The 26,575-nt window shown below is 40.2% G+C and overlaps 1 long non-coding RNA gene across 5 annotated transcripts; it reads left to right on the forward strand.

The window, feature by feature from the left end:
* The first annotated feature begins 652 nt into the window (after window positions 1-652).
* LOC149985657 (uncharacterized) lies at window positions 653-11,513 on the forward strand. Of its 5 annotated transcripts, XR_016483138.1 has the most exons (7): window positions 653-1,366; window positions 1,735-1,796; window positions 7,775-7,976; window positions 8,959-9,028; window positions 9,138-9,310; window positions 11,023-11,076; window positions 11,166-11,513. It is a non-coding gene; the product is annotated as an uncharacterized LOC149985657 (long non-coding RNA). The 5 variants fall into 5 exon arrangements; XR_016483135.1 differs by having other exon boundaries at window positions 7,775-9,028; XR_016483136.1 differs by having other exon boundaries at window positions 8,959-9,310.
* The last annotated feature ends 15,062 nt before the right edge of the window (window positions 11,514-26,575 follow it).

The following is a 26,575-nucleotide window of genomic DNA, read 5'->3' on the forward strand; positions in this document are numbered from 1 at the left end:
AAAATAAATAACAATATGGGGATGAGGTAGTTGGGTGGGCTATTTACAGATGGGCTGTGTACAGGTGCAATGATCGGTAAGCTGCTCTGAGAGCTGATGGTTAAAGTTAGTGAGGGAGATATAAGACTCCAGCTTCAGGGATTTTGCAATTCGTTCCAGTCATTGGCAGCAGAGACCTGTAAGAAAAGGTGGCCAAAGGAGGAGTTGGCTTTAGGGATGACCAGTGAAATATACCTGCTGGAGCGCTGCTACGGGTGGGTGCTGCTATGGTGACCAGTGAACTGAGATAAGGCAGGGATTTACCTAGCAAAGACTTATAGATGACCTGGAGGCAGTGGGTTTGGCGATGAATATGAAGCGAGGGCCAGCCAACGAGAGCATACAGGTCGCAGTGGTGGTTAGTATATGAGGCTTTGGTGACAAAACAGATGGCACTGTGGTAGACTACAGCCAATTTGCTAGTAGAGTGTTGGAGGCTATTTAGTAAATGACATGACAAATTGCCGAAGTCAAGGATCGGTAGGAGAGTCAATTTTACGAGGGTGTGTTTGACAGCATGAGTGAAGGATGCGTTGTTGCGAAATAGGAAGCCAATTCTTGATTTAATTTTGGATTGGATATGCTTAACCAGTTAGAGCTCTAGGGGCGCTATTTCATTTTTGGATAAAAAACGTTCCCGTTTTAAGCGCGATATTTTGTCACGAAAAGATGCTCGACTATGCATATTCTTGACAGTTGTGGAAAGAAAACACTCTGAAGTTTCAGAATCTGCAAAGATTTTGTCTGTAAGTGCCCCAGAACTCATTCTACAGGCGAAACCAAGATGATGCATCACCCAGGAATTAGCAGAATTTCTGAAGCTCTGTTTTCCATTCTCTCCTTATATGGCTGTGATTGCGCAAGGAATGAGCCTACACTTTCTGTCGTTCGCCCAAGGTCTTAGCAGCATTGTGACGTATTTGTAGGCATATCATTGGAAGATTGGCCATAAGAGACTACATTTTCCAGAGGTCCGCCCGGTGTCCTTTGTCTAAATTTGTGCGTAATCTTCAGGTGCAGGCATTTTCTCCTGGGATTCAGGAGAGAAAGCATGTTTCCAAGAACGATGTATCAATGAAGAGATATGTGAAAAACACCTTGAGGATTGATTCTAAACAACGTTTGCCATGTTTTCAGTCGATATTATGGAGTTAATTTGGAAAAAAGTTTGCGTTTTGAGGACTGAATTTATGGATTTTTTTTGGTAGCCAAATGTGATGTATAAAACGGAGCTATTTCTAATACACAAGGAATCTTTTTGGAAAAACTGAGCATCTGCTATCTAACTGAGAGTATCCTCATTGAAAACATCAGAAGTTCTTCAAAGGTAAATTATTTTATTTGAAGGCTTTTATGTTTTTGTTAATGTTGCGTGCTGGATGCTAACGCTAATGCTAACGCTAAATGCTAACGCGAAATGCTAACTCTAGCTAGCTACTTTTACACAAATGATTGTTTTCCTATGGTTGAGAAGCATATTTTGAAAATCTGAGATGACAGTGTTGTTTACAAAAGGCTAAGCTTGAGAGATGGCATATTTATTTCATTTCATTTGCGATTTTCATAAATAGTTAACGTTGTGTTATGCTAATGAGCTTGCTGATAGATTTACACAATCCTGGATACAGGGGTTTTTTCATAGCTAAACGTGACGCAGAAAACGGAGCGATTTGTCCTAAACAAATAATCTTTCAGGAAAAACTGAACATTTGCTATCTGAGAGTCTCCTCATTGAAAACATCTGAAGTTCTTCAAAGGTAAATTATTTTTTTGAATGCTTTTCTGTTTTTTTGTGTAAATGTTGCCAGCTGAATGCTAATGCTAAATGCTACGTTAGCCATCAATACTGTTACACAAATGCTTGTTTTGCAATGGTTGAGAAGCATATTTTGAAAATCTGAGATGACAGTGTTGTTAACAAAAGGCTAAGCTTGAGAGCTAGCATATTTATTTCATTTCATTTGCGATTTTCATGAATAGTTAACGTTGCGTTATGGTAATGAGCTTGAGTCTGTATTCACGAACCCGGATCCGGGATGGGGAGATCAGAAAGGTTAATGTGAGTCTGGAAGGAGAGTTTACAGTCTAACCAGACACCTAGGTATTTGTAGTTGTCCACATATTCTAAGTCAGAACCGTCCAGAGTAGTGATGCTAGACCGGCGGGCGGGTGCGGGTAGCGATCGGTTGAAGAGCATGCATTTAGTTTTACTTGCATTTAAGAGCAGTTGGAGGCCACTGGAGGAATGTTGTATGGCATTGAAGCTCGTCTGGAGGTTTGTTAACCTACGTATTTGTAGTTATCCACATATTCTAAGTCAGAACCGTCCAGAGTAGTGATGTTAGACGGGCGGGCGTGCGGGTGCAGGTAGCGATCGGTTGAAGAGCATGCATTTTGTTTTACTTGCATTTAAGAGCAGTTGGAGGCCACGGAAGGAGTGTTGTCATTTGGAGGTTTGTTAAAACCAGTTAAGCATTAGGGGGCGCTATTAACATTTTTGGTTGAAAAACATTCCCGTTTTAAACAAGATATTTTGTCACAAAAAGATGCTTGACTATACATATAATTTACAGCTTTGGAAAGAAAACACTCTGAGGTTTCCAAAACTGCAAAGATAACGTCTGTGAGTGCCACAGAACTGATGTTACAAGCGAAACCCAGATAAAAATCCAACCAGGAAGTGCCGCATTTTTTGAAACCGCCTCATTCCAATGACTCCTTATATGGCTGTGAATGAGCTACGAATGAGCTTACGTTTTCCACGTATTCCCCAAGGTGTCTACAGCATTGTGACGTCTTTTTACGCATTTCCATTGAAGAATAGCCGTAAGGGAGCATATTTAGCAAGTGGTCACATGGTGTCTCCCGCAGAAAATCTTGCGTAAAATACTGAGGTAGACATTTTTCCACTCGCTTCTTATGAGAAACCAATTGCCTCGACGGATATATTATCGAATATATATGTTAAAAACACCTTGAGGATGGATCCTAAACAACGTTTGCTGTGTTTCTGTCGATATTATGTAGCTAATTTTGAAAAAAGTTTGCCGTTGTAGTGGTAGCATTTTCCGGTCGATTTCTCAGCCAAGCATGATGAACAAACGGGAGCTATTTTGCCTACAAAAAATAATATTTTTGGAAAAAAGGAACATTTGCTATCTAACTGGGAGTCTCCTGAGTGAAAGCATCCGAAGTTCTTCAAAGGTAAATTATTTAATTTGGTTGCTTTTCTTATTCTGCTGGCTCTGCTGCCAGCAGAGCCTAGCATAGCATTATGCCATGATAAACTTACACAAATGCTTGTCTAGCGTTGGCTGTAACACATATTTTGAAAATCTGAGATGACAGTGTTGTTAACAAAAGGCTAAGCTTGTGTTTGAATATATTTCATTCATTTCATTTGCGATTTTCATGAATAGGAGAAGTTTCAAGGGGTATTTCTGTCCGCTGCGTTATGCTAATTCGTTTGAGGCTATGATTACGATCCCGGATCCGGGATTGCTAGTCGCAATAAGTTTTAACACAGTGTCCAAAGAAGGGCCAGAAGTATACAGAATGGTGTCGTCTGCGTAGAGATGGATCAGAGAATCACCAGCAGCAAGAGTGAGATCATTGATGTATACAGAGAAGAGAGTCGGCCCGAGAATTGAACCCTGTGGCACCTGCATAGAGACTGCCAGAGATCCGGACAATAAGAATGCGGTGATTGACAGAGTTGAAAGCTGTGGCCAGGTCGATGAAGACGGCTGCACAGTATTGTATGATATTTATGATATCGTTAAGGACCTTGAGCGTGGCTGAGGTGCACCCATGACCTGCTCAGAAACCAGATTGCATAGCAGAGAAGGTACGGTGGGATTCTAAATGGTTGGTGATCTGTTTGTTAAATTGGCTTTTGAAGACATTAGAAAGGCAGGGTAGGATAGATATAGGTCTGTAACAGTTTGGGTCTAAAGTGTCTCCCCCTTTGAAGAAGGGGGTGACCTCAGCAGCTTTCCAATCTTTAGGGAACTCAGATGAGGGGTTGCAAAAATTGCGGCAGATCATTTTAGAAATAGAGGGTGCAGATTGTCTAGCCCAGCTGATGTGTAGGGGTCCAGATTTTGCAGCTCTTTCAGAACATCAGCTATCTGGATTTGGGTGAAGGAGAAGTGGGGGAGGCTTGGGCAAGTTGCTGTGGAGGGTGCAGAACTGTTGACTGGAGTAGGGGTAGCCAGGAGAAAAAATCTTATTGAAATTCTCGATTATCTGCCCCATGTCCTTGTCGGGAATTGTTCATTGTAAGTATGTGTGCCTTTTGTGACTGGTGGCATGGAAGTCAAAAGCAGTAGAGCAGAACTTGGTAAATGGCCAGAGCCGTTTCACGCACATAACTCCCGGCTTACAAAAATCACAAAAAACACATGGGCACAAAACCCATCTCGCACCAGTCACAAAAGGCACACTTACTTACAATGAACAATTCCCTACAAGGACATGGTGGAAACAGAGGGAACATTTACAACATGTAATTAGGGAATTGAAACCAGGTGAGTGTGACTATCAGACAAAAAAAATGGAACATGAAAAATGGATCGACGATGGCTAGAAGAGCGGTAAGTTGATAGCTGAACACCGCCCGAACAAGGAGAGGAACCGACTTCAGCAGAAGTCGTGACAGTTATTTCGTGTGTGCTTTGTCATGACGTGCTTTGGCAAGCCCCACCTCCCCTCTCCCTGTCTCCTACACACAGGCTGTAGTGGTCAGAGAGAGGTCGTAAATTCCTGGAGGAGATGATCTCCTCATGGCTACAGTATAGAGACAGAGTGAACATTTATGTTCTGGAGAAGGTATAAAAAATCGGTGAAGAATCCAGCTACAAACTGGTCCGTTTGGTACAATTTGGTGAACTCCTGGGAGACAATACAATACATTACAATACCATACCATAATGCTGTTTATATAATAGCCTCGGATATGAGATATGAGGTTTACATCTAATTGTTGTATAAAATGAATGAGTGAGGATGATACTGTTTGTAAAATTGTGTAATGTGATTTTAGACTGTTTAATGAAGGAAACTCCAATTCCCTAAAAAGTCCTTGGTACACCTCCAGGGGTACAGACAGGACCAGGCATCATGAGACAGCCCTTTTCGATGTTCCGAATAAAAATCCCACTTTGAGAATTTCTCAACAGACCATGTATCCCTCAATTACGAGAGGACAAAGGTTGCAGACCAGCTTACCTCGATAACGAGAGGGCCAAGGTTTGAGTAGATGGCTGAATCTTTTAACTTCTTGAGTGTAGGGGGCAGGATTTTTGTTTTTGGCAACAAAAAAACGTACCCATTTGAAACTGCCTATTTCTCAGGCCCAGAAACTAGAATATGCATATAATTGTCAGATTAGGATTGAAAACACTCTAAAGTTTCCAACATTTTCTAAATATTGTCTGTGAGTATAACAGAACTGATGTTGCAGCCAAAAACCTGAGGAAAATCCAACAAGGAAGTGCTGATTTTCCTGAAAGCTCTCTGTTCCATTGAATGCCTTGCCTCCATTTAAATGGATATCAACCAGATTCCTTTTCCTATGGCTTCCTCAAGCTGTGACAGTCTTCAGACATAGTTTCAGGCTTTTATTTTGAAAAATTAGCGAGAAAGAATCTATGGCTGGGTGCCTGGGGAGTTTTTCATGTGCAACAGCCATATTCTCTCTCTCACCTATGGAAGAAGCTACATTCCGGTTGACATGTTATCGATTATATATTGTAAAAACAACCTGAGGATTGATTATAAAAATGTTGACATCTTTCTACGCACTTTACGGATACTACTTGGAATTTTCATCTGCGAGCGTGACCGCTCGAGCCTGTGGATTTCTGAACATAACGTGCCAAACAAATGGAGGTATTTTGGATATAAAAATGATCTTTATGGAACAAAAGGAACATTTATTGTGTAACTTGGAGTCTCGTGAGTGCAAACATCCGAAGATCATCAAAGGTAAGCAATTTAATTTATTGCTTTTCTGACTTTCGTGACCAATCTACTTGGCTGCTAGCTCTTTTTAATATTTGTCTACTGAGAGAGATGTTTTTACATAAACGCTTGGATAGCTTTCGCCGAAAAGCTTTATTGAAATCTGACAAGCCAGGTGGATTAACAACAAGCTAAACTGTGTTTTGCTATATTGCACTTGTGATTTCATGAAAATTCAATATTTTTAGTCATTTAATTTGAATTTGGCGCTCTGCAATTCATTTTTGATGAAAATGATCCCACTAAAGGGATGGGTGCGTCAAGAGGTTTTAACAATTGGGGAAAAATGTAATCTAAAATGGTGACATTGGTGTTGATTTCACATTTGAATTCACATTAGTTGACAACTCAACCAAATGTAAATCAAAACTAGTCGTTGAACTGACTTCTGTGCCCAGTGGGGAGCATCAGCAGCAGAGAGAGTGAGCCAATAAGGTGGAGGATTAATTGACTGAATAATTAGCCTATTGATCACACAGGAAGCAGCAGATCATGAATCATGTTCCGAAACATGTAATTGTCCTGTACTTGTATTTTTACCACTTCTTGCTGTTTAGGTGGTTGATGACAATAACAGTCTCCTTCTGCCTGTCAACTCACGTTGAACTCACTTCCGTCTATTCTGGGTGTCTAACAGGCATATGTGCGTGAGCTTGTCCATATGTGTGTATTCTACGTCTATAGTGTGTACAGTACAATATGCTGCTGTAGGACTATAAGAGATCACACTACATTTAGCCAGCACACAGCTAGCGTAGCATTGACGGCGGGGTCTGCAGCTCCAGGGTCATGCATTATTAATCTCTACCAATCACCATAATTAACGTTCAGGAGCATGTCCGCTCTTACACTCCTACTGAACCACCATCTTTAAAAGAGGCCACAGAGGCTCCCCTGCTGCACCGGCTGGAGATCTTGATTTGCTTGGAGGCTCAGAAAAAGGCTCTGCATTCGTGAGACACTGAGGGAAATGTCAAAAGAACAAAGAACCGTCTAAAGATCACTGTAAACTGTTTGTGAGGGTCTGTCATTTGAGCCTTGTATGTCTTTGTGTGTCTCTCTACAAGCCTCAAGATATCGTGTACCATTGGCTACTCACTGACTTGAGTTGTTCTAGATTACAGTGTATGTGACATAGGTGTCACTCTTCATAAACATGTCATGTTTCTCATTACTCCCTATTGTCGGTGGTGTAAAGTACTTAAGTAAAAATACTTTAAAGTAGTACTTAGGTCGTCTTTTGGGGTATCTGTACTTTACTTTACTATTAATATTCTTGACAACTTGTACTTCTACTTCACTACATTCCTAAAGAAAATAATGTAATGTTTAATCCCTTCATTTTCCCTGACACCGAAAAGTACTCGTTACATTTTGAATGCTTAGCAAGACAAGAAAAGAGTCCAATTCACGTGCTTATCAAGAGAACATCCCTGGTCATCCCTTCTGCCTCTGATCTGGCAGACTCACTAAACAAACATGCTTTGTTTCTAAATTATGTCTGAGTGTTGGAGTGTGCCCCTGGCTTTCCATTAAAAAAAATGTCCCTATCTGGTTTGCTTAATATAAGGAATTTGAAAGGATTTGTACTTTTACTTGCATTTTTTGTATTTAAGTATATTTTAGCAATTACATTTACTTTTGATACGTGTGTTTAAACCAAATACTTTTAGACTTTTACTCAAGTAGTATTTTACTCTAACCAGTGTAGGAATGGAGGGTCTTCAAGATGCAATTAAACACCAATTGCCCGAGTTGGAGGCCGAGATGGTGAGATCTTTGTCGGAAGAATCTGAGGGCAAATGTTGGAGTGGAGAATATTAAAGACCTTGAATATGTTCAGCCAGAGGACATAAAAGACCATTTGACACCGATACAGTGCCGGGAATTGCTTCAGTCCTTCAAGCAAAGAGGTGAGATCTGGAGTGATAAATGTAACATATTTATGTCATTGTTATGAAAAAAGGTGTTATCTAGAACCTAAAATGGTTATTTGGCAGTCCCCAAAGGAGAACCCTTTGAATATCCCTTATTGATTCCAGGTATATGTATAACCCTTTTGGTTCCAGGTTGAACTCTTCTGGGTTCCATGTATAACCCTTTCCACAGAGGGTTCTACATGGACCCCAGGATGTTCTACCTGGAACCAAGAAGGGTTCACCTATGGGGACAGCCAAAGAACCCTTTCGGAACCCTTTTTTCTAAAAGTGTACACACACAAGGTTAAAAAGGTTATGTAAATAGTTTATTTGTTTTCCCTCAAAATAAATGGTTTATTCTATGAGGGACTGAGGTATATGCAATAAAAGGGACAGTAATGACAAAAATACATTTGTATATTTTTGTACTTTCATGTATCTGTAAATTGTTTGTTTGTCCTCTTGTGCTGGTATGGAGCACAGCCAAACAGTTTAATAAAATGTATTTTAAGAAAATAAAAAATGGATAGGATCTGTAACAATGGATAGGACACTTGTTGTCCTCCAAGCATCAGTGACCTTCAGGAACAGTGGCCTTTCCTTTTCACCAAGTTATGACTATGCGACCACTTCAAAACCCTCACTGGCATCGTGATTGACAGTCGCCTGACTCAAGCTCTCCTGAATAAAGGTAAGAGAATTGTCAACTTAAAAAAAAAGACCAAGTTGCGGAGAGAGATCCAGTGCCTGCTGAATGAAATCGACAGTTACATCAAAGGCAGGGACGATCTAACAGCCACTGCTGCCATTCTTTTGTTGATGACCCACTTCAAAGAGAAGGACGAATCTCTGTTCCTCTTGGCAGATGTAATGAATAGTGTTTTTATACTTAGAACGTTTATATGATTAATGGTGTTTATACTGTACTATTACATATGATTTGAATATTTTTTATATGTATGTTTTGTGATTTTAGGTCACTGCAACTCGGGTTGATGTAGAGGCGTAAATTCCTTTGCCAGACACACCAAGGCTGATAATGCTTAGTAATGCACTTATTTGATTTAAGGAGGAACAGAAATATATAGTATTGTGGTACCTATCTAGAAATATCTAGTAGGAATGCACTAACACCCTTACTTTTGTGTATTTCAGGAAATACTCTATTATATTCCTCAAAATGAATGGTATCAATCGAGGGGAGAGTGGTCTGTGTTTTGGACAGTGAGTCCAACTTTGCTGCTGCCCTCTGTGTTCTTCAGCACGCTCTATGTTTTTAACTTAGCTTAACAGGGGTCGGCCTCTGCAACCTTGGAGCTGATACAGAGGTAAGCATTGAACATTCACTGATCCGACACTTACATTTAGCATTTGTTAGTTACATTGCAATGATATTTCTTATTGTTGTACAGACCTATATCTATCCTACCCTGTCTTTCTAAGGCCTTTGAAAGCCAAGTTAACAAACAGATTACTGACCATTTCGAATCCCACCGTACCTTCTCTGCTATGCAATCTGGTTTCAGAGCTGGTCATGGGTGCGCCTCAGCCACGCTCAAGGTCCTAAACGACATCATAACCACCATAAGAGACTTTACTGTGCAGCCGTATTCATCGACCTGGCCAAGGCTTTCGACTCTGTCAATCACGACATTCTTATTGACAGACTCGACAGCCTTGGTTTCTCAAATGATTGCCTCGCCTGGTTCACCAACTACTTCTCTGATAGAGTGCGTCAAATCGGAGGGCCTGTTGTGCGGACCTCTGGCAGTCTCTATGGGGGTGCCACAGGGTTCAATTCTCATGCCGACTCTTCTCTGTATACATCAATGATGTCTCTCTTGCTGCTGGTGATTCTCTGATCCACCTCTACGCAGACGATACCATTCTGTATACATCTGGCCCCTCTTTGGACACTGTGTTAACTAACCTCCAGACGAGCTTCAATGCCATACAATTCTCCTTCCGTGGCCTCCAACTGCTCTTAAATACAAGTAAAACTAAATGCATGCTATTCAATCGATCACTGCCCGCACCTGCCCGCCCGTCCAGCATCACTACTCTGGACGGCTCTGACTTAGAATATGTGGACAACTACAAATACCTAGGTGTCTGCTTAGACTGTAAACTCTCCTTCCAGACTCACATTAAGCATCTCCAATCCAAAATGTAATCTAGAATCGGCTTCCTATATCACAACAAAGCATCCTTCACTCATGCTGCCAAACCTACCCTCGTAAAACTGACCATCCTACCGATCCTCGACTTTGGCGATGTCATCTATAAAATAGCCTCCAACACCCTACTCAACAAATTGGATGCAGTCTTTCACAGTGCCATCCGTTTTCTCACTGAAGCCCCATACACTACCCACCACTGCCACCTGTACTCTCTCGTTGGTTGGCCCTTGCTTCATACTCGTCGCCAAACCCATTGGCTACAGGTAATCTACAAGTCTCTGCTAGATAAAGCACCGCCTTATCTCAGCTCACTGGTCACCATAGCAGCACCCACTCGTAGCATTCGCTGCAGCAGGTATATCACACTGGTCACCCCCAAAGCCAATTCCTCCTTTGGTCACCTTTCCTTCCAGTTCTCTAGTGCTAATGACTGGAACGAACTGCAAAAATCACTGAAACTGGAGACTCACATCTCCCTCACTAGCTTTAAGCACCAGCTGTCAGAGCAGCATACAGATCACTGCACCTGTACATAGTCCATCTGTAAACAGCCCATCTATCTACCTCATCCCCATACTGTATTTACTTATTTATCTTGCTCCTTTGCAGCCCAGTATCTCTACTTGCACATTCATCTTCTGCACATCTACCATTTCAGTGTTTAATTGCTATATTGTAATTACTTCGCCACCATGGCCTATTTATTGCCTTAACTCCCATATCTTATCTCATTTGCACTCACTGTATATATACTTTTGTTTTTGTTTTTTTTACTGTATTATTGACTGTATGTTTTGTTTATTCCATGTGTAACTCTGTGTTGTTGTATGTGTCGAATTGCTATGCTTTATCCTGGCCAGGTCGGAGTTGCAAATGAGAACTTGTTCTCAACTAGCCTACCTGGCTAAATAAAGGTGAAATGAAAAATAAATAAATAAATATTTTTTTTTTTTAAATGTCAATGCCTAAACTGATTTAATATATTATATGTTGGGTTGTGCAGGTTCCTGGTTTGAATAAACCCTGAAGGAACCAAACGCACAGCAAAAGCAAGAGTGAGCCGCAAGACCGGAAAGGTCGTTCAGAGGAAGCCATTGCCAATTAACCCACACGTTACACGTTTTTTGGTAGACCTGAAGGAGTTCGAGTGGAAAAACTCCAACATGTAAGTACAAAAACACACACCTAATGAACACAAACTTTATTTGTCAGTTGTCATCTGCCTTTCTACACAGCAAGTACTCTCTCTCTTTCTATTCTTTCTACGTCCATGTTTGTCATAGTTGACATATCAGAGCTAAGGAGGATCAGAGTTTCAAAGATTGGGGTGATAATCTGCAAGCCATTGAGATTTATTCTAGACTTGTTTGCATCTTTCATTCTCTCAGAAATCCTGCCATACGGGTTGGTTGAGCAAATGATCTGCTTGCGCCATCCCGGAGCCTGTTTTGGCTTGAGGTAGCCTGCTTCTCTGGCTCCAATCTAGCCCTGCTCACTCCTCTCTATCCATCCTTCTCTCTCAGCCCCTTTCTCTCTCGATCTCTCTCTTGTTTCTCTCTCAAAGACAGGCAGGCAAGCAGTTCTTCTTATAGTTTTTTGTAAACATTTCTCCCTGTTTAACTGTTGTTTTCCTATTTTTCATTAATCTGTTTAGATTACATTTTTTTCTTAAATAATCCTGTATTTTCAAGAATTACCTATTCTGATGTCTTGGTTTGTGTATGATGAAGTACATTATTGGCCAGTATTTGTCAATGTTCTTATCACTATATCTCTCTCTCTTTCTCTCCCCTACTATCTGGAGTTGCAATGTTGCTCTTTTCAAATGTTGTTCTTTGTGGTTAAAGTGCAATTCATGAAAAATGCAGCTAATGAATTTGAATATATATATATATATATATATATATATATATATATATATATATATATATATATATATATATATATTTACACACATTGTTTTTCTTACAATATTGCATTTCAGGGAGCTATCTTCTAAAGACAACCTGCAATCCTGCTTAGTACTGTAAAATTATTGTATATTAGTGTAGGTATTTCCCTATAAATTAGCAGCAGGGATGCTGTAATATGTTTTACAGTAAGGAAAATCATACTGTAAACTATATTACAGCATCACTGCTGTGAAACAAAATTACAGTATTAAACTGACAACAGAGGTGCCAGTATAATGCTGTAAAGTTACAGGGAAACGTTTTACAGTGTGGTTCAAATGATACCAGGCCATTAAAATAGTTGACAACAAAAGTTAACAAGCTCAACACCTGTAGGCTACATACAGCCAATGGAGAGCAAATCCCTGGACATGTTTTATGACAGCACAACAACTGAAGTCATTTCAAATGCTTGCCTCAGACTGCAGACTAAAGCCTGTAATAGCCCAGAAGAGCTGTTACACAGGAATAATTCATCCATTCTGCTGTACCACTTTCAAACGTGGCTTTGATCTGAAATGGGTAGAGTGGCTGGGATATGTTGTTTTTTTCTAACTGTGTAAAGCCAATGAAGCTGATATAGTACATTAATAATGTACAATAACATTTTAAATTCTATTCATTTGAGGGGAATGCTCAATCACCAACGATTTACACTCTCTGCTGGTTTGTCTTATTTCTCTCTGGTGTATCTGAATGGATTCTGTGTCTGTCTACCTGTTTCACGTTGTGTGTGAACCCAGCAATGTCAGTCTCGTGAGCTCTATTTTATTGTACCTGTAGGCTATAGACAGTTCATTATTGTGGAAAAGGCCTCTCTAGGTAGTCTGTCAGGAAAGCGATCTCATTTTCCTTTCTGTCTTCAGACCACTCACTCTACTGCAATATGGTTATTTCTCTGGATTATAAAACATCCGTCATAAACTGGCTGCTGCTACTGGGTGCTGTTGCCCATTCTGACAGAACCGACAGGGCTAAAACCTAACCCTGTCAGAAATAGAAACAAACACAGCACAATGTTACATACTGTACCAGCCGGGCTTACAGAAAAGGGGAAAACCTAACACTGTCACAAACAGAAATAATACCAGTGAAGAGAGAACTCGGAGGGTGAAAGACAAACATGGAAAGTGTGGTCTTCGAGAATATTTTGAGAATTATTGAAAGGGGCAGTACAGTTCATTTATAGTATTTAATGATATTTCCACACTATGAGGTTGAAATAAAACTCTAAAACTATGAAATGATGACAGTGGCCTTTTTGAGTAAAAGTTGTTTGAAAAGAAAAAGATGCCTGGAATTGTTCCCTGTTCTGGTAAAATGTAATTTTCTCCCACCGCATAACGTCACCTGGCGATCTGATTATAATAGATTGATGCTGTGAATTTTATGAATAATGATTAAACAATGTATGCATTTAACTATAACTATTTGAATTTTACCCTGTTTTATTATATCTGATTAATAATGTTAGTTCATAAGAAAGAGGTTATGTAGCATGGACAAGGGGTAATTGGACATGATAACCATTGTGGAAGAAGGAATGTATGTGTGTGTCTAAAGTAAGCAAAGAGAATCCTTAACCTATGTTTGAACCTACCCAGCTATAACTCTGTGGCGATAAAATAAGACAGCATGAGCCCCTCCAGGTTTTCCGTATCTGGGGGGGACTGGAACTGTCAGCTAAGTGGTAATAAACTGTGATGAGACTTCAGGAGATAATCCAGATATAGTGTGTCATGTATGTGCGCTTGTGGGTTGGAATGGACTTTAGAAGTAGCTTTGTCCTTGTTCAAGACGCTATGATGAAATGTGAGGTATATAAACCAATGTACATGGTATTATGAGCAGCGCTCTCGAGAATAAATGCTATTGGCTAATTTCGGTTGACTGGTCTCTGTCCATTTTATGCAAATAAGGATCTTACAAATTCTTAGAAACAGACAGGGTATTTTAAATTGAATTGGTTAATGAACACATAAGAACTAAATTCATCTAACAACCAATTAACGTTTATAGTTTATTTACATATTCCCTCCAAGTTTTGGTACTGGTCCCACCCAAAAGCAAGCGTAATTTTGACTTATGAAAGCTCAGGCTGGAGATCTAGCTGGTTTTACTTTGCTACATGAATTAGAATTTTGCAATATAACTTTGCCACACAGGTTGATACCTTGTAGCTAGACAATTTCCTTCCATTCATGATGATTTCTTATGTGCTAAAGGGCCAGGGAGGTCTGAGGAAGGTCTGCAGGATGAGGAGGACCATGAGGTTATGGACTTCTTGGAAGAAGATGCTTTTGATGAGGAGCTACTTGGTGAAGACTAGGACGAAGAGTATAAGACACACCCACACACACAGACAGGACAGATAGGTGAACATCGACTTGCAGAGAAGCAGCTGAACTGGTTCCCCCTAACCCAGTTGATGCTGCTGGTGGTTGCTGTACATACTAAGCTGGTGGTGCAAGTCAAAATCAAATCAAAATGTATTGGTCTGTCATGTATTGTCATGTTGTGTCTTGTTTCTGTCCTTTCCCTTCACCCTGTCTCCCTCTGCTGGTCGTTATTAGGTTACCTTTTCTCCCCCTCTTTCCCCCAGCTGTTCCTTGTCTCCTCCTAACTACCTCGTCACCCCTTTTCCCACCTGTTCCCTTTTTCCCTCTGATTAGTCCTCTATATCTCTCTCTGTTTTTGTTTCTGTCTTTGTCGGATTCTTGTTTGTGTTATTCATGCCTGAACCAGACTATCGTCATGTTTGCTGCAACCTTGTCCTGTCCTGTCGGAATCTACCGGTCCATCTGAGCCTACGTTTGTTTTGTTATTAAAGAAGCTCTGTTTACGTTAATTCGCTTTTGGGTCCTCATTCACGCATCGTAACATGGTCACATACAAATGGTTAGCAGATGTTAATGCGAGTGAAGCGAAATGCTTGTGCTTCTAGTTCCAACAGTGCAGTAATATCTAACAAGTAATCTTAACAAATTCACAACAACTACCTTATACACACAAATGTAAAGGAATTAATAAGAATATGTACATACAGTGCCTTGCGAAAGTATTCGGCCCCCTTGAACTTTGCGACCTTTTGCCACATTTCAGGCTTCAAACATAAAGATATAAAACTGTATTTTTTTGTGAAGAATCAACAACAAGTGGGACACAATCATGAAGTGGAACGACATTTATTGGATATTTCAAACTTTTTTAACAAATCAAAAACTGAAAAATTGGGCGTGCAAAATTATTCAGCCCCTTTACTTTCAGTGCAGCAAACTCTCTCCAGAAGTTCAGTGAGGATCTCTGAATGATCCAATGTTGACCTAAATGACTAATGATGATAAATACAATCCACCTGTGTGTAATCAAGTCTCCGTATAAATGCACCTGCACTGTGATAGTCTCAGAGGTCCGTTAAAAGCGCAGAGAGCATCATGAAGAACAAGGAACACACCAGGCAGATCCGAGATACTGTTGTGAAGAAGTTTAAAGCCGGATTTGGATACAAAAATATTTCCCAAGCTTTAAACATCCCAAGGAGCACTGTGCAAGCGATAATATTGAAATGGAAGGAGTATCAGACCACTGCAAATCTACCAAGACTTGGCCGTCCCTCTAAACTTTCAGCTCATACAAGGAGAAGACTGATCAGAGATGCAGCCAAGAGGCCCATGATCACTCTGGATGAACTGCAGAGATCTACAGCTGAGGTGGGAGACTCTGTCCATAGGACAACAACCAGTCGTATATTGCACAAATCTGGCCTTTATGGAAGAGTGGCAAGAAGAAAGCCATTTCTTAAAGATATCCATAAAAAGTGTTGTTTAAAGTTTGCCACAAGCCACCTGGGAGACACACCAAACATGTGGAAGAAGGTGCTCTGGTCAGATGAAACCAAAATTGAACTTTTTGGCAACAATGCAAAACGTTATGTTTGGCGTAAAAGCAACACAGCTGAACACACCATCCCCACTGTCAAACATGGTGGTGGCAGCATCATGGTTTGGGCCTGCTTTTCTTCAGCAGGGACAGGGAAGATGGTTAAAATTGATGGGAAGATGGATGGAGCCAAATACAGGACCATTCTGGAAGAAAACCTGATGGTGTCTGCAAAAGACCTGAGACTGGGACGGAGATTTGTCTTCCAACAAGACAATGACAACAAAACATAAAGCAAAATCTACAATGGAATGGTTCAAAAATAAACATATCCAGGTGTTAGAATGGCCAAGTCAAAGTCCAGACCTGAATCCAATCGAGAATCTGTGGAAAGAACTGAAAACTGCTGTTCACAAATGCTCTCCATCCAACCTCACTGAGCTCGAGCTGTTTTGCAAGGAGGAATAGGAAAAAATGTCAGTCTCTCGATGTGCAAAACTGATAGAGACATACCCCAAGCAACTTACAGCTGTAATCGCAGCAAAAGGTGGCGCTACAAAGTATTAACTTAAGGGGGCTGAATAATTTTGCACGCCCAATTTTTCAGTTTTTGATTTGTTAAAAAAGTTTGAAATATCCAATAAATGTCGTTCCACTTCATGATTGTGTCCCACTTGTTGTTGATTCTTCACAAAAAAATACAGTTTTATATCTTTATGTTTGAAGCCTGAAATGTGGCAAAAGGTCGCAAAGTTCAAGGGGGGCGAATACTTTCGCAAGGCACTGTATAAATAGATGGATTTTTTTTATTTTTTTTTATTTTTTTATTTATCCGTTATTTTACCAGGTAAGTTGACTGAGAACACGTTCTCATTTGCAGCAACGACCTGGGGAATAGTTACAGGGGAGAGGAGGGGGATGAATGAGCCAATTGTAAACTGGGGATTATTAGGTGACCGTGATGGTTTGAGGGTCAGATTGGGATGAGCGATGGCCGTGCGGCATGGGCAAGATGCAGTAGATGGTATAGAATACAGTATATACATATGATAATGTAGGAGTAATGTAGGATATGTAGACATAAATAAAGTGGCGTTATTTACAGTGACTAGTGATACCTTTATTAAATAAATGTATTAAAAGTATTAAAGTAGCCAGAGATCTGAGTCTGTATGTTGGCAGTTCATAGAAATGTGATAACCTGGTCCCAGAACTGTTTATGTTGTCTTGCTAACTACTAATGCATGATAATTGTCATGCCATGTTACCATAGCAGTTGTCTTGAATATACATACTAGTTGGCTATATAACAAAAACAGACCAAAGACCAAGCTAACATTTGGCAGATTTTCAGAACAGAAAGAGTGAGACTTAAATGTATTTGAGGACTACTCTAGAAATTGTTGGCTTTGTTATAGGAAAGGTAGAAAGGAGAATATGTGGTAACTTACACTTTGTTTTCAGGTTTGAATGAGACAATGTATTCCCCTGTCCTTGTTAGTTTTTGTGATAGTAATATTATATTACTTGTTTATGTCTTTCCATATCATATGTAAGACTCAATGCTTTCTGTAATTTGATTGATTGCAATCAATCAATCAAAGTGCTGTACAGAAAACCAGCCTAAATCCCCGAACAGCAAAAAACGTTGTCCTCTGGCGTCTAGCTAGCTAGCTAAAATCGTTCATTTCCTAAATTAGCCATGGGCGGAGAAAGGGGTTTGGACTTGTGGTTTTACTTAATTCTCCGTACTGGCCAATGAATAGAAAGGAGATTTTGATCCAACCATAAATGTATGCATTGTGCCGCTGGCCTGAGAGGATGTAATTTCAATACAGTATGTAGCTAGATGTAGTAGGCTAACGTTAACCAGCTGGCCTGGCACATCGTTGCCGATGAAAGGAAGTTTGGCTAGCGAGCAAGCATTTTAGCCAGGTAGCCTAGGACAACAAAAAATTAAAGTGTGTACTGTATGACAAAAGCCATAGACTGTTTCGGCAACATGAATTAGAAAAGGATGCCATTGGCGTTTCTCTACAAGTAGGGTGAGTCAACATGTTTTTTTCACACACAAACACACACAAATCAGTACCATGGACAGCCATATCATATTTAGCTTATGTTGATTGATTTTGGTATCTTTTAGTTGTCACTGTATTAAGCTAAGCATAGGTGATTTGATATTATTATTATTTTTTTAAAATTGTACCCCTTTTTTCTCCCCAATTTCGTGGTATCCAATTGGTAGTAGTTACAGTCTTGTCTGATCGCTGCAACTCCTGTACGGACTCGGGAGAGGCGAAGGTCGAGAGCCATGCGTCCTCCGAAACACAACCCAACCAAACTGCACTGCTTCTTGACACAACACACATCCAACCCAGAAGCCAGCCACACCGATGTGTCAGGGGAAACACTGAAATAAAAGATCACCAAAGCTTATTTATCTTAAATTGTGTGCAGAAATGTTCTGACATCCCTTAGTGAGCAGGCCGGCAGAGATATCCTAGTCGTGCACTGCGCCCTGCCCGCCACAAGAGTCGCTAGTGCACGACGAGGATATCTCTGCCGTCCAAACCCTTCCTCACCCGGACAACACTGGGCCAATTGTGCACCGCCCTATGGGCCTCCCGGTAGCGGCCGGCTGCGACAGAGCCTGGGCTTGAACCCAGAGTCTCTGGTGGCACTGCGCCACCCGGGAGGCCTTGATTTGATTATATTTATATATTGAAGTTAAAATGTTACTGGAATAGTGGAGGCAGCTTCTGTTTTCTTTTCGAGTTGCGGTAACAGTCCATGGCTTTAAATAATGGTTGTTTAGTACTCCGAAAATGTCAGAAACATTAACTTCCTTGACCATGCTGTAAATCAAAATCAAATTAAATTGTATTGGTCGCATGCACATATTTAGCAGATGTTATTGCAGGCGTAGCAAAATTATTGTGTTCTTAGCTCCAACAGTGCAGTAATATCTAACAATACACAACAATACACACAAATCTAAAAAGTAAAAGAATGGAATCAAGAAATGTAGAAATATTAGGATGAGCAATGAGTAAAAGTCCAGAGTCCAGAGTAAAATATATACTGAACAAAAATATAAAAGCATAGGCCCACCCACAGTGGAGCCACATCACCAGGCGATCAGAAAATGTTTTTCCCCACAAAGGACTTTATTACAAACAGACATTCTCCTCAGTTTCATCAGCTGTTAGGGTGGCTTGTCTCAGAGGATGCCGCAGGTGAAGAAGCTGGATGTGGATGTCCTGGGCTGGTGTGGGTACACGTGGTCTGCAGTTGTGAGGCTGGTTGGATGTACTGCAAAATTCTCAAAAAATTGTGTTGTAGGTGGCTTATGGTAGAGAAATTAACATTCAATTCTCTGGCAACAGCTCTGGAGGAGATCCCTCAAAAGTTGAGACATCTGTGGCATTGTGTTGTGTGACAAAACTGCACATTTTATTGTGGCCTTTTGTTGTCCCCAGCACAATGTGCACCTTTGTAATAATCATTCTAAATAACTTCTTGACGCACCCATCCCTTTAGCGGGATCATTTTCATCAAAATCCGCTGAATTGCAGTGCGCCAAATTCAAATTAAATTACTAAAATTATTTAATTTTCATTAAATCACAAGTGCAATATAGCAAAACACAGCTTAGCTTGTTGTTAATCCACCTGGCGTGTCAGATTTCAATACAGCTTTTCGGCGAAAGCAAAGCAAGCGTTTATGTATGAACATCTCTCTCAGTAGACAAAATATTACAAACACTAGCAGCCAAGTAGATTGGTCAAGAAAGTCAGAAAAGCAATAAATTAAATTCCTTACCTTTGATGATCTTTGGATGTTTGCACTCACGAGACTCCCAGTTAGACAATAAATGTTGCTTTAGTTCAATAAAGATAATTTTTATATCCAAAATACCTCCATTTGTTTGGCACGTTATGTTCAGAAATACACAGGCTTGAGCGGTCACGACATCGCAGATGAAAATTCCAAATAGTATCCGTAATGTCCACAGAAACATGTCAAACGTTTTTTATAATCAATCCTCAGGTTGTTTTTTAAAATATATAATCGATAACATATCAACCGGGACTGTCTCTTTTTCAATAGGAGAGGGAGAGACAATGGCTGCCCCACTCTGTTGCGCAAGCAAAACTCTGCGAACACACTATCCACTGACGCAATGTTATCTTTCTCGCTCATTTTTTCAAAATAAAAGCCTGAAACTGTCTAAAGACTGTTGACACCTTGAGGAAGCCATAGGAAAAGGAATCTGGCTGATATCCCTTTAAATGGAGGCAAGGCATCCAATGGAACAGAGAGCTTTCAGGAAAAACAGCACTTCCTGGTTTGATTTTCCTCAGGTTTTCGCCTGCAATATCAGTTTTGTTATACTCACAGACAATATTTTGACAGTTTTGGAAACTTTAGAGTGTTTTCTATCCTAATCAATTATACTGTATGCATATTCTAGTTTCTGGGCCTGAGAAATAGGCAGTTTCAAATGGGTACGTTGTTCTGCAAAAAACGAAAATCCTGCCCCCTACACAAGAAGTTAATCAGCTGTTTGATATGCCATACCTGTGGATTTTTTTGAAAAAAGATAAATGCTCACCAACTGGGATGTCAGAAATTTTCTGCACACAATTTAAGATAAATAAGCTTCGGTGATCTTTAATTTCAGCTCATGAAACATGGGACCAACACCATGTTGCATTTATATTTTTGTTCAGTACATATTGTCACTCGCTGATCTGTTTCACCTGTCTTTGTGCTTGTCTCCACCCCCTTCCAGGTGTCGCCCATCTTCCCCATTATCACCTGTGTATTTATACCTGTGTTCTCTGTTTATCTGTTGCCAGTTTATTTTGTTCGTAGAACCTACCAGTCTTTTGTTTCCCTGCTCTCGCCTGTTCCATACTCCAGTTTTCTAGTTTCCCTGTTTTCTAGTTTCCCTGTCTCTGCCTGCCCTGACCCTGAGCCTGCCTGCCTGTCGTCATGTACCTTTGCCCAACTACTTTGGATTACTGATCTCTGCCTGACCTGACCCTGAGCCCACCTGCTGTTCTGGTGCCTTACACCCTCTCTGGATAATTGACCCCTGTCTGCCTTGACCTGTTTAAAAATTATTTGGGATAGGGGGCAGCATTTTCACATTTGGATGAATAGCGTGCCCAAAGTAAACTGCCTCCTACTCAGTCCCAGATGCTAACATATGCATTAGTATTGGATAGAAAACACTCTGAAGTTTCTAAAACTGTTTGAATGATGTCTGTGAATATAACAGACCTCATATGGCAGGCAGAAACCTGAGAAGAAAATCCAAACAGGAAGTGGGAAATCTGAGGTTTTCAGTTTTTTAACTCACCCCTATCAAATACACATTGGGAAATGGGTTAGTTTGCACTTCCTAAGGCTTCCACTAGATGTCAACCGTCTTTAGAACTTTGTTTCAGGCTTCTCGTGATGGGGGGCCAGATGGGAGCTGTTTGACTAAGGGGTCTGCCTGCAGCCTCGTTCTCAGTCACGCGCTTTCACATGAGAGGTAGCACTCGTTCCATTGCTTTTCTACAGACAATGGAATCCTCCGGTTGGAACATTATTGAACTTTTATGATAACATCCTAAAGATTGATTCTATACTTAGTTTGACAAGTTTCTTCAACCTGTAATATAACTTTTTGAACTTTTTGTGCGACTGGACCAGATTGCGCTTTTGGATTTGTTTACCAAACGCCCTAACAAAAGAAGCTATTGGACATAAATGAACATAAATGATGGACATTATCGAACAGAACAAGCATTTATTGTGGAACTGCAATTCCTGGGCGTGCATTCTGATGAAGATCATCAAAGGCAAGTGAATATTTATAATGCTATTTATGAATAATGTTGACTACCCAACATGACGGATATTTCTCTGGCTGGTTTGGGCTCTGAGCGCCGTTCTCAGATTATGCTTTTTCTGTAAAGTTATTTAAAATCTGACACAGCGGTTGCATGAAGGAGAAGTCTATCTATATTTCCATGTCGAACACTTGAATTTTCATCAACATTTATGAGTATTCTCTGAATTCATGTGGCTCTCTGCAATATCACTGCATGTTTTGGAACTACTGAACGTAACACACCAATGTAAAATGAGATTTTTGGATATAAATACAAACTTTACCAAACAAAACATACATGTATTGTGTAACATGAAGTCCTATGAGTATCATCTGATAAAGATCATCAAAAGTTAGTGATTCATTGTATCTCTATTTGTGCTTTTTTGACTCCTCTGGCTGGAAAATGGCTGTGTTTTTCTGTGAGTTGGTGGTGACCTAACATAATCGTTTGTGGAGCTTTCGTATATATATATACAGTTCCAGTCAAAAGTTAGACAAACCAACTCATTCAAGGGTTTTTCTTTCTTTTTACTACTTTCTACATTGTAGAATAATAGTGAAGACATCAAAACTATGAAATAACACATCTTGTAGTAAGTTGTAGATTCTTCAAAGTAGCCACCGTTTGCCTTGATTGCTTTGCACACTCTTGGCATTCTCTCATCCAGCTTCATGAGGTAGTCACCTGGAATGCATTTCAATTAACAGGTGTGCCTTGTTTAAAGTTAGTTTGTGCAATTTATTTTCCTTCTTAATGCGTTTGAGCTAATCAGTTGTGTTGTGACAAGGTAGGGGTGGTATACAGAAGATAGCTCTATTTGGTAAAAGACCATGTCCATAATATGGCAAGAACAGCTCAAATAAGCAAAGATAAATGACTGTCCATCATTACTTTATGACATGAAGATCAGTCAATACAGAACATTTCAAGAACTTTGAAAGTGTCTTCGAATGCAGTCGCAAAAACCATCAAGCGCTATGATGAAACTGGCTCTCATGAGGACCGCCACAGGAAAGGAACACCCAGAGTTACCTCTGCTGCAGAGGATAAGTTCATTAGAATTAACTGCACCTCAGATTGCAGCCCAAATAAATGCTTCACAGAGTTCAAGTAACAGACACATCTCGACATCAACTGTTAAGAGGAGACTGTGTGAATCAGGCCTTCATAGTCAAATTTCTGCAACAAAACACTATAAAGGTCACCAATAAAGTGAGAGACTTGCTTGGGCCAAGAAACATGAGCAATGGACATTGGACCGGTGGAAATCTATCATTTGGTCTGGAGTCCAAATTTGAGATTTTTGGTTCCAACCGCATCGTCTTTGTGAGACGCAGAGTAGGTGAACAAATTATCTCTGCATTTGTGGTTCCCACCGTCAAGCATGGAAGAGGTGTGATGTTGTGCTTGCTGGTGACAATGACTGTGATTTATCTGGAGCATCAGCATTTGTGTTGTTGGACCATTTCAGATGGTCAGTGATGTGTACGTCAAGGAACTTTAAGCTTTTAAACTTCTGCACTGCGGCCCCGTCGATGTGGATGGTGTCATGCTTCCTCTGCTGTCTCCTGAAGTCCACAATCAGCTCCTTCATTTTGTTGACATTGAGGGAGAGCTTATGTTCCTGGCACCTCCTCCCTGTAGGCTGTCTCATCATTGTTGGTAATCAGGTCTACCATGGTTGTGTTGACTAGCCTCTCAATGCACTTCATGATGACATGAGTGAGTGTTTTGGTGCATTAGTAATTTAGTTCATTTACCTTTGCTTTCTTGGGTACAGGAACAATGGTGGACATCTTGAAGCAAGTGGGGACAAAAGACTTGGATAAGGAGAGATTGAATATGTCCTTAAACACTCCAGCCAGCTGGTCTTCACATGCACTGAGGACGTAGCGAGGGATGTCGACTGGGCCGGCAGCCTTGTGAGGGTTAACACGCTTCAATGTCTTACTCATAGGCCCCAGAGAACAAGAGCTCACAGTCCACGAGAGCAGGCAAAGAATGTGTTTAGCTTGTCCGGAAGCAAGACATGGCTGGTTTTCCTGTGATTGTCTGGAGTGCCTGCCACATACATCTAGTGTCCAAGCCATTGAATTGTGACTCCACTTTGTCTCTGTACTGACGGTTTGTTTGTTTGATTGTCTTACGAAGGGTATAACTGGACTGTTTGTACTTAACCATATTCCCAGTCACTTTGCACTGGTTAAATGTGGTGGTTCCCACTTTAAATTTTGCGTGAATGCTGCCATCGCAGCTGCCATAGTCATCGCAGGAGGAACAACATCCCCTAAACAGTCGCGGCCAAAAGTTTTGAGAATGACACAAATATTAATTTCCACAAAGTTTGCTGCTTCAGTGTCTTTAGATATTTTTGTCAGATGTTACTATGGAATACTGAATTATAATTACAAGCATTTCACAAGTGTCATAGGCTTTTCTTGACAATTACATAAAGTTGATGCAAAGAGTCAATATTTGCAGTGTTGACCCCTCAAGATTGTTTTGATCTCAATCAGCATGAAAAAGAATTTTTCATGCTGATTGAGATCAAAACAATCTTGAAGCATGGATTCAGATGAACTGTTTGTTAACATGCAAAGTGCTTTGTGGACTTCGCTGGACAGATGTGGCTCTCCGGTTTTGTGATAAAACAAAGGTGTGGTTGAATTTTTATTCTGTGTCTTCTTATTGTCTCTGCCTTAGGCCTATATATCTTAGGCCTATATATATCACGGTCGCAAGGTATTTGAACTAAAAGGTTATAGAGCAAAAAACACAATTATCACAACACATTGTAATATGGCTTTTATTTTCTGGCTTGGCTTCCCCAGTGATTTTACCCACGCACCGCTACCGCAATAAAGAAAACTAAATTGCATTGCATCTGTTTATTGTGTTATGTAAATAACTGGCGAGAATTTATGAAGAATGACAACAACCTTTCATTGCAGTCTGGTTTCTTTATTTACTTTCAACAACAGAATTCAAGACTGTTTACTCATTAGAATTTATTTTATAAGTTATCATCTCCAGTATCATCACAAAGTGTACTTTGCAAAATTATTAAATAGACTTTGTGATGGCACTGAAGATTATACCATTGGCCATTGCATCTCAGAGGCCTAACACAGCAAGTAATACTAAGTATACTGTAGTCTGCCCTGCAGATAATCATTCCATTCTGCAATGAATAGACGGAAGACAAGGTATAGAGGCCAGGATTCTCCACCCTGCAAACAGGCTGTTCCGGTCCTGCATCTTCTAGTGAGCTATTGAAAACAGTACAACAATGATATAGCAAATTAAGATGCATTGTGTATGTCTTTTAATTTGAAGAACAAAGTATTCTACACACCTTTGGAAGTTTGTCACTTTCAGGGTCCAACTCCAGCTCCAACTGACAAGTTGAATACCATGAACACCTTGTTTTTTGTGACATCAGTTGAGTTGACTCGACAAATCACAGCACAGATTGAAGGGTACACTTGCTGCGTTTGTCACGTTCTGACCTTAGTTATTTTGTTATGTCTTTGTTTTAGTATGGTCAGGGCGTGAGTTGGGTGGGCTGTCTATGTTCCTTTTTCTATGTTTTGGGTTTTCTGTGTTTGGCCTGGTATGGTTCTCAATCAGAGGCAGCTGATTGAGGACCATACTTAGGTAGCCTGGTTTCACTTTTGAGTTGTGGGTGATTGTTTCTTGTTGTAATGTTTGTTTCACATTTCAGGACTGTTTCGGTTTTCGTTTGTATCAGTCACGTTGTTATTTTGTATTCTTTAGTGTTCAGTTTAATAAACTAAAATGGACACTTACCACGCTGCACATTGCTCCGACCTCTCTTACTCCTCGTCCGAAGAAGAGGAGAATCGTTACAGCATTTACTTCCTGTCATGGGTCTAGGTTGAAAAATGACAGGTTAAGACAATGTAATGATTCCATGAGGCAGCGTTAAAAAATAACAAATTCATGGCGCCGTTGATAACTATTCAACCTAGGCATGAGTACACTCAAAATGGCTGCCAGTCAATCTATTAAGGCGTCAGCATGCTTCAATTAGGAACAGTCATTCATTTTGACGTTTTTTGCCGAGGAGATCTTAGTCACGCAATTTTACATCTAACTATGATGTTTGATGCAGTATTTCTCAATGAAAACATGTGTACGATAATAATTTGTCTATAGTTGAATGACAACAAAGACTGAAGAATCCCTAGTGCTGACCAATCACCGATGAAGGGGCGTAGACTTTGGCTCCTGACTTATATTTCTGTGGCGATAACAATGTGCTGAAGTCAAAATCAAGATAGAAGTCGCTAAAGTAATGGGCCCAGTTGCATAAAACACCTTAAGATAATCTTTCCCTTTTCCTTAACTTTAAACCAGTTGCACTAAACCTTTTAAGGAGAATTTCCCCCTTAAATTAAGTGAAACAGTTAAGGGTGCCCATGAGGTCCCTTAACGGCTTCATTCAGTATGGATTTCAATGTAAACAGCATTTGTGGAGGTGAATGTTGCTTTCATCTGTCATCTCCATCTACCAAAATAAATTAGATCTCTTTGACTAGATATTCACTCAGTGAATCAGGTCCTCTCCATGTTAACCAGAGACTCTTTCTGCCATACATGCCTTCCAACAACCATAAACTCTTAAAGTGGAACTGACAGCGTTTTAACTACTTGGCAGATATGAA

Source organism: Oncorhynchus mykiss, chromosome 1 (genome assembly GCF_057628025.1).
Source record: "Oncorhynchus mykiss isolate SJ-2025 chromosome 1, ASM5762802v1, whole genome shotgun sequence".
In the NCBI taxonomy this organism is placed as follows: domain Eukaryota; kingdom Metazoa; phylum Chordata; class Actinopteri; order Salmoniformes; family Salmonidae; genus Oncorhynchus; species Oncorhynchus mykiss.